This window comes from Schistocerca cancellata, chromosome 4, assembly GCF_023864275.1.
Source record: "Schistocerca cancellata isolate TAMUIC-IGC-003103 chromosome 4, iqSchCanc2.1, whole genome shotgun sequence".
In the NCBI taxonomy this organism is placed as follows: domain Eukaryota; kingdom Metazoa; phylum Arthropoda; class Insecta; order Orthoptera; family Acrididae; genus Schistocerca; species Schistocerca cancellata.
Window position 1 is genome coordinate 558,508,012 of NC_064629.1, and position 13,966 is coordinate 558,521,977.

Consider the following 13,966-nt stretch of genomic DNA (forward strand, 5'->3'; position numbering starts at 1 on the left):
GGCCCGGGTTGTGAAGAAACCACTGAAATCAAGCTGCATGTTGTTCTTAGCAGCAGCTTGTAAATGCCCATTCTTCCTGTTAGACAGCTGGTTGGTTGTCATACGACATAAAAAGTTATAAAGTGTTTCCAGCAGAGTTAATACATAACATGGCTGCTTTCACAGGTCATTCGGCCTCTGATGAGGTATGGTTAGCCAGTGAGAGGTCTGAAGTATGAACTGCTAGCTGGGTGGATTGGACAGGTTTTGTGAGTGGGAGTGACACATGGATGGATTAAGATGTTGTGTAGGAGGAGTGGGTGATCGAACACCACTTTAAGATATGTCTGAAGGACCCTTGGTAAAGATTTCTGTCGTTTGAAGACATGGTGTTCTATAATCAAAGCCCTGGTGAAGGAAATGATTCAGCTGTTCCATTTCAGAGTGATATTGGCTGATGATTGAGGGGGGGGGGGCGGGATTACTTCTTTGTAGCTGATTCTTGGGGATGGTGGGAGGACTGGGGGTATTTAAGGATGCAGCACAGGATATCCGTTTTCTGACTGAGTTTGGGGAGTAGTGCCTGTCACTGGGCAAGGGATTTCTTATCACTGAAGGTATATTGTCCACATGTGGACAGGTTGTGTGGGAAGGATTTTTTGTTGTGGAAGGGATGGCAGTTGTCGAAATGGAGGTACTGATGGTGGTTAGTGGGTTTAATGTGGATAGAGGTGTGGATGGAACCATCAGAGAGGTGAATGTCAACGTTCCGGAAGGTGGAAAGTTGGTTTGAGAAGGACCAGCTGAAAAGGATCGGAGAGGTGTGCAGGTTCTGAAGGAATGTCTTGGCCTTGAGTCCAGATCATGAAGATGTCATCAATGTACCTGAACCAGACTAGCTTTGGTAGTTTTTGGAGGCCACAAAAATTTCAATCTAGATTGCCCATACACAGGTTGGCACTGTGGAAGCAGCCGTACCCCATGCCAGCTCTGCTGCAAACACTGCACAGCTTTCAATGTCAGTATGTCTACCAATCAGCTGTCCACCATGATGAATGGCTGAAGTCAAACTGTTGCCAAGGACAAATTTGACCATCCAGTGGCACAACATGCAGCTGGGGATAACATGCTCAGTTTCAATGACAACTTCCTTGCAATGCTTTCTCTGCTCCCATAACCATCTAGGCCTCAATCTCTGGCAACCCACAGCTCACACACCCTCCAACCAACAATTTCCCTCTCCTTCATCCTATCACCCCCTCCCAAATCGACTCACCATGTCACCTTTAGTGTGCACCATTCACCAGTAGCTTGGATGTTTCGTGCAGCACATGCCCAGCATGTGCACCAGCGGCCCCTCCCTCTCACATTCACAGCCGGAAAACCAACTGCCTCCCTGTGAGCCAGTAACAACCAACCATCAGCCCATCTCCCTTTCTTCTGCATCTCTCTCCCTCTATCCATCCCACCTGATACAGTCTCCACTTCACCCCGTCCATCTGCTGAAATGCACCTCTGGTATTGCATGTACAGCTGACACTATGTATGGGCATAGGTGTGTGTGTAATGTGTGTGTGTTCTATGTTTATTTTACTCTAGCCCAGAAAAGGATTACTCTGAAAGAGAGCAAGTTTTTTTTCTTTCTTTGAGTGTCTGTCAACAACTCAATGCTCCTGCTTATATGTGAAACATTTTCTATTAACTAAACAGTTTATTTAAATAATGACAATGACAGAAATGCTGAAATGCTAATGGTGTTGCTTATGGTATAAAGTGCTGCAGGAATATTTGTCCTTTGTAGATATGATATGTAGTTACGTTTAACATTATTTCAGGTATACCAATTTCCAGTACACATCCATTCACAGCTACTACATGTATTTTCTTCAATGTTTTCCATGCACTAGGCAGTCAAGTACTTAAGCCAAACGTTATGCTTCTGCTTCGATACTTATACATTGTAGTTAGTATGTGTTAAGTGTTAAGTTTCTACTTTTCTTTTTATCAATTTTTTTGTATTTGTTAACCTCTTAACGTTCAATCACAGCTGATTAACTTGCTCTTTTACACCAAGACTGTCATAGGGCCTGATTCAGGGGTTGTTACAGTTGAGGTGACCCTCTTCATGGTGGAGACATCTGGCCAGGGTGCAGCAACTCAAGCATGTTGTGGCAACTGCATAGTGTCACATGCACAGTTTCTACCAAAATTAACTGTCATTCCTGTTGTGCTGCAGTGGACCCCTGTATCCAATGTAAGTTCCATCCTGTGGTTTTGCATCCTCTTCATCTCACTCAGGTGATCAAGTGGTGTGCTGACCACTGTGGCCGAGCAGTTCTAGGCAATTCAGTCCGGAACCGTGCTGCTGCTACTGTCACAGGTTTGAATCCTGCCTTGGGCATGGATGTGTGTGATATCCTTAGGCTAGTTAGGTTTAAGTAGTTATAGGTCTAGGGGACTGATGACCTCAGACGTTAAGCCCCATAGTGCTTAGAGCCATTTTTTTGATCAAGTGGTGTATGATGATGAGACCCATGCAATAATTCTGCTATGCTAAAATCATGTTTAAACTCAGAGCTGTAGGAACCTAAAAAGGTAAAACCTGTGTCTGGTATAGGTAACTATATAGCTTTTACCATTTGTGTTTAAAAAGTGAAAATGAAATGTTATAGTAACTCATCAGAAGCTCGATGGAAAGGGGAGTCACTGAATGATTAATGTCACTGCAAGTGTAGAATCACTGGAACTTGCATGACATGAGCTGAGATCCGTTGCCTGTAATCAAGTTATGTAATGTTCTGTTACAATATCACTGAAATTTGTAATAAGCTTCATAAATTATCTAAAGCAAAATACAAATTATTGATTTTTAAGTGAATTATACGTACATTTGTAGCAGTGGTGTTACCAGCTTTAATGTGTTGTTCAATAGGTGGAACTCAATCCCTTAAATTACAGCACAAAAATGGGGCAATCCTTGGAAGACTTTCCAGTCAGTTCTAACCAATGTGTGGGGCACTATTTTTCTGGCAACAATTATTTTGAAGGGGACCCCACCATCACTGATGATGTTGCCTGCATGGTGATATCACAGAAATGAGAAAAGGAGTCCACCACAATAAACCACATAGTCCTAAGGAAGAGATCTGAAAAATCTGTGTGGATGTGATCCCATGGCTAAGCAGTTACAGACCATGTAGAACAAAACTGTGAAGGGGCTGACTGATGTGCTTGGCAAACTGTTGTGTGATGAACTAACCATAAAAAATAGCCACTAAAGTGTGGCCAGTAGATATAACAGCAGGAACAGCAAGAAATCTACTTCATCCAGCAACTGTCATCTTCTTGCATTAGGCGTGGTATGTCATGATGAATTTGAAGTTGATGTCATAGAATGAAGAAGCAGTGAAGGCCTGGTGGGGTGGGCCATCCAATACAGACATGCTGAAGGACTCACTGCATAAGTGGGTCACACTGGATGCTGCTGCAACATCTTTATAACTGATTGGAAAGTCTTCCAAGGAGTGCTCAATTTTAGAGCTGTAATGGAAGAGACTGATTTTCACCTATTGAACCACACAGTATAGCTGATAACATAACTGCTAAAATATATTGTACTGCTAAAATAGACTGTATAAAAAAATAGGGACAAGTTATACAAAAACAAAATTTTGTTTACTTACATTCTTTACCATAAAGTTTTAGAATGTGGGTTTACAAAACAATTAATTCCAAAAGGAATTACCTTAATTTTTAATGTCATTGTTATTTTTAACACTAACAGCTCATAAAATCTTGAAAAAAAAGGCTGAACAAGTTACTGTAGGAAATTTTTTTAATAAGTACATCATGCACACTTCTTATCCAGTTTCATGTTATTGTGTTACCTTCCAGAACAATCTGAGTAGCAATTTTATATAAATAATACATTATTTTTTAGAATGTGTTATAGGGAACATAATGGGCAGCTTTTGGGAGTATATTAAAACATCTGGGGCCTAGATATTTGCAGCTGTTGTGAACCTTAGCTAGCCCAATTCTTTTCTTGTGCTCATGTACAGACATCCCAAGGTTAAAATTATTTAATTTTTCTTTAACACTAAGAAGGCAACTATACATGAAGAGGCTAGGAATTGTCATAGTATTGAGCTGTTTGAAGTGATCTTTGCAAAATTCTGTTGGGGAAAGTGTTGCTATACATCCGATACCCTTTTTATGCCACTTGAATGCAATTTTAGAGCCAGGTCAATTATCCCAAGAGTACCATAGGCAAGGTGGGAGTGGAAAAATGTAAAATGTGCATATACTAGTAAGGCTCTGCTTACATTTTTCCTCAGTTTCATATAATGGTAAGACAGAGATTTAGGAACTAGGTTTTAAATTGTAAGACATTTTCAGGGGCAGATGTGGATTCTGACCACAATTTATTGCTTATGAAATGCAGATTAAAACTTAAGAAACTACAGTAAGGTAGTAATTTAAAGAGATGGGACCTGGAAAAAATGAAAAACCAGAGGTTGTAGAGAGTTTCAGAGAGAGCATTAGGGAATGATTGACAAGAACTGAGGAAAGAAATACAGTAGAGGAAGAATGAGTAGCTTTGAGAGATGAAATAGAGAAGGCAGCAGAAGATCAAGTAGGTAAAAAGGTGAGGGCTAGTAGAAATTCTTGGGTAAGAGAAGAGATATTGAATTTAATTGACGAAAGGAGAAAATATAAAAATGCAGTAAATGAAGCAGGCAAAAAAGGAATGCAAATGTCTCAAAAATGAGATTAACAGGAAGAGAAAAATGGCTAAGAGGACAAATACAGGATGTACAGGCATATATCACTAGGGGTAAGGTAGATACTGCCTACAAGAAAATTAAAGAGCCCCTAGGAGAAAAGATAAACACTTGTATGAATATCAAGAGCTCAGATGGGAGACTGGTCCTAAGCAAAGAAGGAAAAGCAGAAAGATGGAAGGAGTATTTAGAAAGTCTATACAAGGGTGATGTACTTGAGTGCAATATTATGGAAACTGAAGAGAATGTAGATGAAAATGAAATTGGAGATACGATAATGTGTGAAGACTTTGACAGAGCACTGAAAGACCTAAGCAGAAAGAAGGTGCAGGGAGTAGACAACATTCCATTAAACTACTGATAGACTCAGGAGACCCAGCCATGATGAAAGTCTACCATCTGGTGAGCAAAATGTATGAGACAGACAAAATTCTCTCAGAATTCAAGAATAATATAATAATTCAAATCCCAAAGAAAGCAGGTGCTGACAGGTGTGAAAGTTACTGACCTATCAGTTTAATAAGTCATGGCTGCAAAATACTAACATGAATTATTTACAGATGAATGGAAAAACTGGTAGAAGCCGACCTCGGGGAAGATCAGTTTGGATTCTATAGAAATGTTGGAACACACGAGGCAATACTGACCCTACGACTTATCTTGAAAGATAGATTAAGGAAAGGCAAACCTACATTTCGAACATTTGTAGACTTAGAGAAAACTTTTGACAATGTGGACGGGAATATGCTCTTTCAAATTCTGAAGGTGGCAGGGGTAAAATACAGGGAGCAAAAGGCTATTTACAATTTGTACAAAAACTGGATGGCAGTTATGAGTTGAGGGGCATGAAAGGGAAGCAGTGGTTATGAAATTGTAGCCTATCCCTGATGTTATTCAATCTGTATATTGGGCAAGGCGTAAAGGAAACAAAAGAAAAATTTGGAGCATGGATTAAAATCCAGGGAGAAGAAATAAACAGTCTGAGGTTTTCCAACAACACTGTAATTCTGTCAGAGACAGCAAAGGACTTGGAAGAGCAGTTGAATGGAATGAACAGTGCCCAGAAAGGAGATATAAGATGAACATCAACAAGAGTAAAACAAGGATAATGTAATGTAGTCAAATCAAATCAGTTGATGCTGAGGGAATTATATTAGAAAATGAGATGCTTAAAGTAGTGGATAAGTTTTGCTATTTGGGGAGTAAAATAACTGATGATGGTTGAAGTAGAGAGGAAACAAAATGCAGACTGGTTATTGCAAGGAAAGCATTTCTGAAGAAGAGAAATTTGTTAACATTGAGCATAGATTTAAATGTCAGGATGTCGTTTCTGAAAGTATTTGTATGCAGTGTTGCCATTTATGGGAGTGAAACATGGATGATAAATATTTTAGACAGGAAGGGAATAGAAGCTTTCAAAATGTGGTGCTACAGAAGAATGCTAAAGACTAGATGGGTAGATCACATAACTAATGAGAAGGTACTGAATAGAATTGGGGAGAAGAGAAATTTGTGGCACAACTTGACTAGAAGATGGGACTGACTGATAGGACACATTCTGAGGCATCAAGGAATCACCAATTTAGTACTGGGGGGAAGTGTGGAGGGTAAAAATTGTAGAGGTAGACCAAGAGATGAATATTCTAAGCAGACTCAGAAGGATGTAGGTTGCAGTAGTTACTCAAGCATGAAGAAGTTTGCACAGGATAGAGTAGCATGGAGAGTTGAATCAACCCAATCTCTGGACTGAAGACCACAACAACAACAATAATAGCCTGAGAAGCTGAAAGCCAGTTTATAACCAACTACTACATAAATATTGTTGTGAACATTAATACAGTGGATTCATCTTATGTTCATTGATTGATCTTACTACTCTTCCTAGTTCAGCTTAAGAACTGTCTGTCTTGTTGTTTAGAGGTTGTCTAAGCCAAAATCTTGCATGATATGATATCCCAAGGTTTATAGTACCAAATTGAGTTTTGTTTGACTGTAAGCGGCATATTATATTATCTAAGCATGCCCTGAGCCTGATGGGTTTGTCATTTAGACAGCAGAAGTTTAGTGAGCTTAATGTGTCTAATAGGTGCTTCACACATTTGGACTTACACCTAATATGTAAGTTAATATCACCAAATACCAGAACTATGCAGTTTTTATATTTTAAGACCAGTATTATTAATTTTTCCAGATTTTCTATGAATAATTCTTCATTATTACTAGGGGAATGGTACACTGATACAGCTGATAGTCCTTGACTTGGTATCAGTATTGCTAAAACTTCAAAAACTGCTTCTTTACAAAGAAAACTTACATCTGTCACTACATGTTCTAAATTATTTGTTTCATTGATAAACATTGAAATACCACCGTGCATCAAATTTGTTCTACAGTAACATGTTGCTAATTGGTGTGACAGCAGTTGAAAACCTAAATAACATCAAAATTATGAAAGACAAAATATTAATGTCTGTTGTGATAGATTTTTATAAGATGATTTTGGATCATATACTTCACTGATCTTCAGGAATGTGTGTTAAACTAAATGAGTTTTGGTCTGGTACATTAGGCACTCACCCAGAATATCGCGTGTTGTAACTTACGCATAATATTCTGCCAGTGAATGCATACATCAGAGCAAGAAGGTATGAGATCTTGCACATTAAAGGTATTGACATAGGCCAAACACAGTTCAGCATGGGTGCATCATTATCAGTTACAAATATTGCTGTAAAATGGTGTTGTCTGGGTTGTTCTATGAAGTAGGGAAAAATATGTTGTGAATAATACTTAATTACATCAAATTAAGTGATGAAAAATGGTAGTATGAAATTACAAAACATCAATAATAATAATAATAATAATAATAATAAACCGAGCGAGGTGGCGCAGTGGTTAGACACTGGACTCGCATTCGGAAGGACGACGGTTCAATCCCGCGTCCGGCCATCCTGATTTAGGTTTTCCGTGATTTCCCTAAATCACTCCAGGCAAATGCCGGGATGGTTCCTCTGAAAGGGCACGGCCGACTTCCTTCCCCATCCTTCCCTAATCCGATGAGACCGATGACCACGCTGTCTGGTCTCCTTCCCCAAACCAACCAACCAACCAACCAATAATAATAATAATAATAACAATAATAACAACAATAATAATGGATACAATATATTTTAGCACAAATGCTGTTAATTATTCAATTATTATATTCTGAGAATCATAAAAGCTAATCAGTTGTTTAATACATGACAGATTTTTTAAACACAATTGAATCATGCCATATCTACTCATGTTAATTTACAAAATAGTTAACGTATCTGTTTTGTCAGTTTGATAGACATAATGATATGGTAATAATAGTGATACATGTTTAAGTTCTATCTAAGAGAAACAGTGACTAATAATATTCATCACTTCAGCTATAATAAGATTTATAATTAAAGATGAGGATGACAAGTATTGGCCACACTATCTTTACTCCACAGTTGATATCTCATTCATTTTTTTATCCTGGTTTCCATTTCTCTGTCTCCATTTCATAGATCACTGTGGTTATTTCTTAGCTCTAAGCTACATCATTCAATTCTATGAAGCAACACGAGGACTCAGTAGTGCTCATTATTGATTTTTCTCCAAAAATACATAGTTTTTGACAATATCTATGAATAATATGGGCTGGACAATGTAAAAGAACAAGTTAAGCAGCTGTGTTTGAGTATCAACAGGTTAGCAATTAAAAAAAAAATGTATTGAAGATTGAAGCAGGAGCATAGCATTTGGATTAAGTACTTAACTGCCTAATACATATAAAATGTTGAACAAAGTACATCTAGTAACTGTGGAGGGATGTTTTATGCAGTATCATTAGAGTTTCAGCACCTCTGTCATTGTCATTACTGAAAGATAGTTTTCAGTTAATATATTTCATATATACTTAATCTATTTCATACATAGTTTTTAGTTAATAGAAACATTTAAAAACCTGCAAAACAGTTTAGATGATTCAGAGACAATGGGGCTGCAAATGTCGAGAAATACTCCAAAAATGGATGACAAATGCTGAACGTGAGATGTTGCCAGAGGACTTACATCACTGCATGTGTAGCTGTTGAGCCTGTCACTTTGTCGTACCTGATCATCCTAACTCAAATCAAATATCCATGATGGTATGGCTCTAGGCCTATGTGCGTGACTGTCATGCATGGGGCTCAGAGTTCCAGTCTTGCATCTCACAGGCAATATTTTTTTCATTGCATGAGAAAGTTATGTATTTACATTGATATAAGGTTTATTATTTTATGTACTGGTCTTGTGATATCTGCTGTTTTATTGCAAAGTACAGTACAACAAAGACCTACTGTGCTGCAGATTAGATTAGAATAGTACTTGTTCCATACATCATGAATATGGCACTTCGTAATGATGTGGAATGTGTCAGGTTAATGAAAGGTGCCTATAGAAGATATTACATTACACAAAATATTACACAACACTTTTTTTTTTTTTTTTTGGTGTGGGGGGAATATTACCCACTTACTATATCCAAAAATTCATCTAATGAGTAGAATGAGTTGCCATTCAGAAATTCGTTTAATTTCCTTTTAAATGCTATACGGCTATCTGTCAGACTTTTGATGCTATTAGTTAAGTGACCAAAGACTTTTGTGGCAGCATAATTTACCCCTTTCTGAGCCAAAGTTAGATTTAACATTGAGTAGTGAAGATCATCCTTTCTCCTAGTGTTGTAGCCATGTACACTGCTATTACTTTTGAAATTATTCAGATTGTTAATAACAAATTTCATAAGTGAATATATATATTGTAAGGCTACAGGGAAAATCCCTAGCTCTTTAAATAAGTGTCTGCAGAATGATCTTGGATGAGCTTCAGCAATTATTCTGATTACACGCTTTTGTGCAATGAACACTCTTTTACTCAATGATGAGTTACTCAACATTCCTCCACCCTTCGGAGAAATTCGCCCTCGGATTTACCACTCAAGATTCCTCCACTCTTCACACGGCAAAAGCACTAACACAAGCAATGAAAACTCTCGACTTAGAAGATTACACACACTTCACATTAAGTATGTTGAAAATACTTTATCACTTTACTAAAGCACTGTACGCTCATGAATCACATAGTTCACACATAAATGGTTGTAATAAGTGTAACAAATCTTGATGACAATGAATAAACAAAAATAGATTTTTCACTTAGAAAATTACATAGCAACACCTGTTTAATCTACCCTATACTAATGCAAGAATATCTATTCTACAGTATTGTTTATTTTAACATGAGTCTGTTTAATAAAGATTGAAGTACAATAAACAAAATTAATACACTCATGCTCAACAGTAACTACTGAAATACACCAGTTAAGAGTGTGGTATCCAATTAACAGGGATTTGATGAAGTGTCATATTATGATTTGGCTTATTTTTTTCGTCTTAAATAAAAGAAAACTGTACAAAGCACAAACAGCAACACAAAGGTTCCAGATATATCCGTACCTAGGATTATAAATTTAGTTTGTGTTCACTTTTTAACTTTAAAACATGTTGCATCATAACATTGGCATCAATTTTGCCTTGCTGTGAATTTATGACATATCTAATGACTTCAGAAGGGAACTGTCAATGGAGTCATTGAGGTAGGATAGGTTTTGTGTAGGAAATGCTTGCATGGTGTTTTCTGAAAAAAGGCAACAACACAGAAAAGAAGGAATACATTGTTAACTATAAGATCTACATGTTTCTACGTTCAACTTTTCTTTCCAAAAAAAAAAAAAAAATATCATTTATTAATTATTTACATTTGTATATTATCCACAGTCTACTAAGATTCAACTAGGACATTCGCACTCTTGGTCGAAGATTATATGGTGCCATGTCTGTATGTTGTGCTGGCGTGGCCACTCTTTTTCCTTTTCGGGAACTTCCTCCACTCTTCGGAAAAGCAGACACTATTGTTGAAGGAATTACATCTGGAGCGCCCTTAAAAGGTTTTAAACGACTTGTATGGACTTATAGTAGTTTGGGTGGGCTGTTGCAGTTTAATGTTGACTGGTGATGTGATCTCAATAATTTGATAAGGACCTCTGTAGTTTGTTACAAATTTCTTCGTTTTTCCTTTCGCAATATATGGGGTTTACAGCATCACCCACTGACCAATTTTGTAATTTGGATAATTAGCTTGGGCATTACCTAGTCTTTCCTATTGTTCCAAAGCCTTTGTATTAAATTTCTGACCCTTTTTCCATACATCCTTCATCATTCAACTGAAATCTCTCACTGTTTCTCTGACTTTTCCGTTTTTCTGCCTGATTGCATCAAAAGGGGATGGCATTTTTCTCCCATAGACCACTTCATAAGGGGACATGCCAGTTGCTTCATGTGTTTTGGCGTTGTATACCGACATGATTATTGGTAAATACGTAACCCAATTAGAATGTTGTTCGTTAATATAATAACTAAGCATCTTGCCAATTGTCTGATGAACTCTTTCTGTGCGTCCGTTGCACTGAGGGTGTAACGGAGTTGTGCGTAATTTACGTTTCATTAATTCAGACATAAAATTAGATCCCTGATCTGTGATAATAGCTACAGGTACGCCAAATTTAAGTATCCAGTTGTTAACTAAAGCTTGGGCAACTGTATTTGCTTGCTGATCTGGGAGACTCACCATAGCTAGATAGCGTGAAAAGTGATCTATAATCGTAAGAACATATTTATTACCAGCAGATGTTTTATGAAATGGTCCGTAGATGTCTACTCCCCAGATTTGAAATGGGCATGAAGCCTCGGGGAGGCTCTGTAAGGGTATTTTTAAACGAGAAAGTTCAGCTCGTTGTGCACACGCAATGCAATTACGAACGTACTGTGCAACATCCTGCTCTCTGGTTTGCCACCAAAATCACTCTGCTATGTGCCTTTTGGTTGTCTGCTGTCTACCGTGTCCTGCAAGGATATGATCATGGGCCTCTGCCATTATTTCTTGTCTAAGGTGTTGGGGAACAACAATTTGTGGTCCAAGTTTTGTTTTACGGCATAATACACCATCTTCAAAGCAAAATAGTTTTTGAGATGCGTATTTTTTGCATTCTGTATCCTCATCTTGTGCCTTTCTCCAGTCCTCAGTATCTCGGTCTGTTGCTTCCAAAAGTGCTATTTTCTGACTTAGACAATCTGCATTCATGTGTTTTTTGCCTGGTTTATGGATAACTCCGAAATCCATTTCGGAAAGACATAGGGCCCAATGTGTGAGATGACTAGATGGATCCTTTAACCCAAGCAACCATTTTAAAGCTGCATGGTCTGTAATGACCTTGAATTTCCTACCATGCAAGTAGCATTTAAAGTATTTGATACCATAAATAACACTTAACAATTCTTTCTCCGTTGTGGAATAATTTGTTTCTGCCGTTGTTAGTTGTCTCGAAGCGTAAGCTGCTGCTTGCTATTCCATTACAGCGGCGGACTTGGTGTGTCTGTGCATGATGTAGTCTCTTCTTGCATGACGGTCTTCAGCACCAAAACTGACTGAGAACTACTGCTACGCCTCTTCACTTCTTTGTTTTCTTCGTTTCTCATCTTCGTCTTCGTCTGTCGGGTCCACTGCATCTCGCGTATTTATTCACTTCAGTTTACTGGAGGTGAACGACTTCACGGTCATTGCCTCTTCTGTCATGTTGCAAAGCTTCTCGAAGAATCTTCTTAACGTCGGTCGTTGGCTCTTTGAATGTAGGTGAGGGCCTTTGCTCACATGTGAAAACTGAGAAACACGTGAGCCGGTCGGGCGATGCCCTGACGGCTGAATCGACAGCGCCCACTTATGTGGAACTTGCTGACTTCACGGCCATTGTCTCTTCTGTTCTGCTGTTCTGCCCGCTGTTTGCCAGTATGTAACTCTCTAAACTAAACCAAGTTTTCCATTTATATTCTAATTTCTACTTCACCTTGATTTCTCTAATTTCATTGTTACCACTTAATGAAGTATGTTTTCTTTGCTAAATGATGTTTGTAAGCAAAAAATGAAGGGACTAAAGAAAAAGACACAAAATAAGAACAGATTTAGCTTGATTACAGTGAGGACAGTAATTTGGTAACTTCTACATTTACAACAGATCACATTTACAAAAGGTGTTAAAAATTGCACCATTGTGCAGCAATGTGTAGCACTGCCCCCTAAAAGCTTCACAGACCTAAATGCTGCATGTATGCCCAATGTGTTTTATATTAAATTACTTTTAGCAGTCTGCATTGCTTTGGATGTTGTGAGATGTTAATAACTATATATGCATACACGCATCTATTGCCCTATGTTGTGCCGGTTGGATGTTTGAATGACAGTGCTGCATTTCAACAAGTGTGTTAGGTGGGATGGGGATTGTGTTGGTTTGGATGGGTAGAGGGATATTGAGATCAGAGGCAGGGAGAGGGATTGAGGGTAGGTGGTTAATGCCTCAAAGGCATTGTGGGAGGAAGGGCTGTTGCACAGGCTGGGCATATGTTGCATGAGTGACCGAACTAGTGGGGAGTGGTGCACACTGAAGGCAACATGGGGAGATGATTTGGGTGGTGGTGAAAGGATGAAGGAGGGGGAAATCATTGATTAGAAGATGTATAGGCAGTGGGTTGTCAGAAATTAAGACCTCGTGGTGGAATGAAGGATCCAGATGGCCTGGGTTGTGAAGGAGTTCCTGAAACTGAGCACATCATGCTCAGATGGATGTTGTGCCACTGGATGGTCAAGTTTGTACTCTACAACAGTTTGACTTTGGCCATTCATCCTGGTGGACAGCAGATTGGTAGCTGTACAATGTTTACAGCAGAGCTGATATGTGATATGGCTGGTTTTGCAGGTGCCAACCTGTTTATGGGCAATCTAGATTGAAATTTTTGTACGCTCCCAAAACTACCAAACCCTCATCTGGTTTAGGTTCATTGATGATATCTTCATGATCAGAACTCAGGGCCAAGACACTTTATCCTCATTTCTACACAACCGCCTCACTTTCTCTCCAATCCATTTCAGCTGGTCCTCCTCAACCCAACATTCCACCTTCTTGGACATTGACATTCACCTCTCTGATGGTCTGATACATACCTCTGTTCACATTAAACCCACTAACCACCAACAGAACCTCCATTTTGACAACTGCCATCCCTTCCACAACAAAAAATCCTTTCCATAGAAACTAT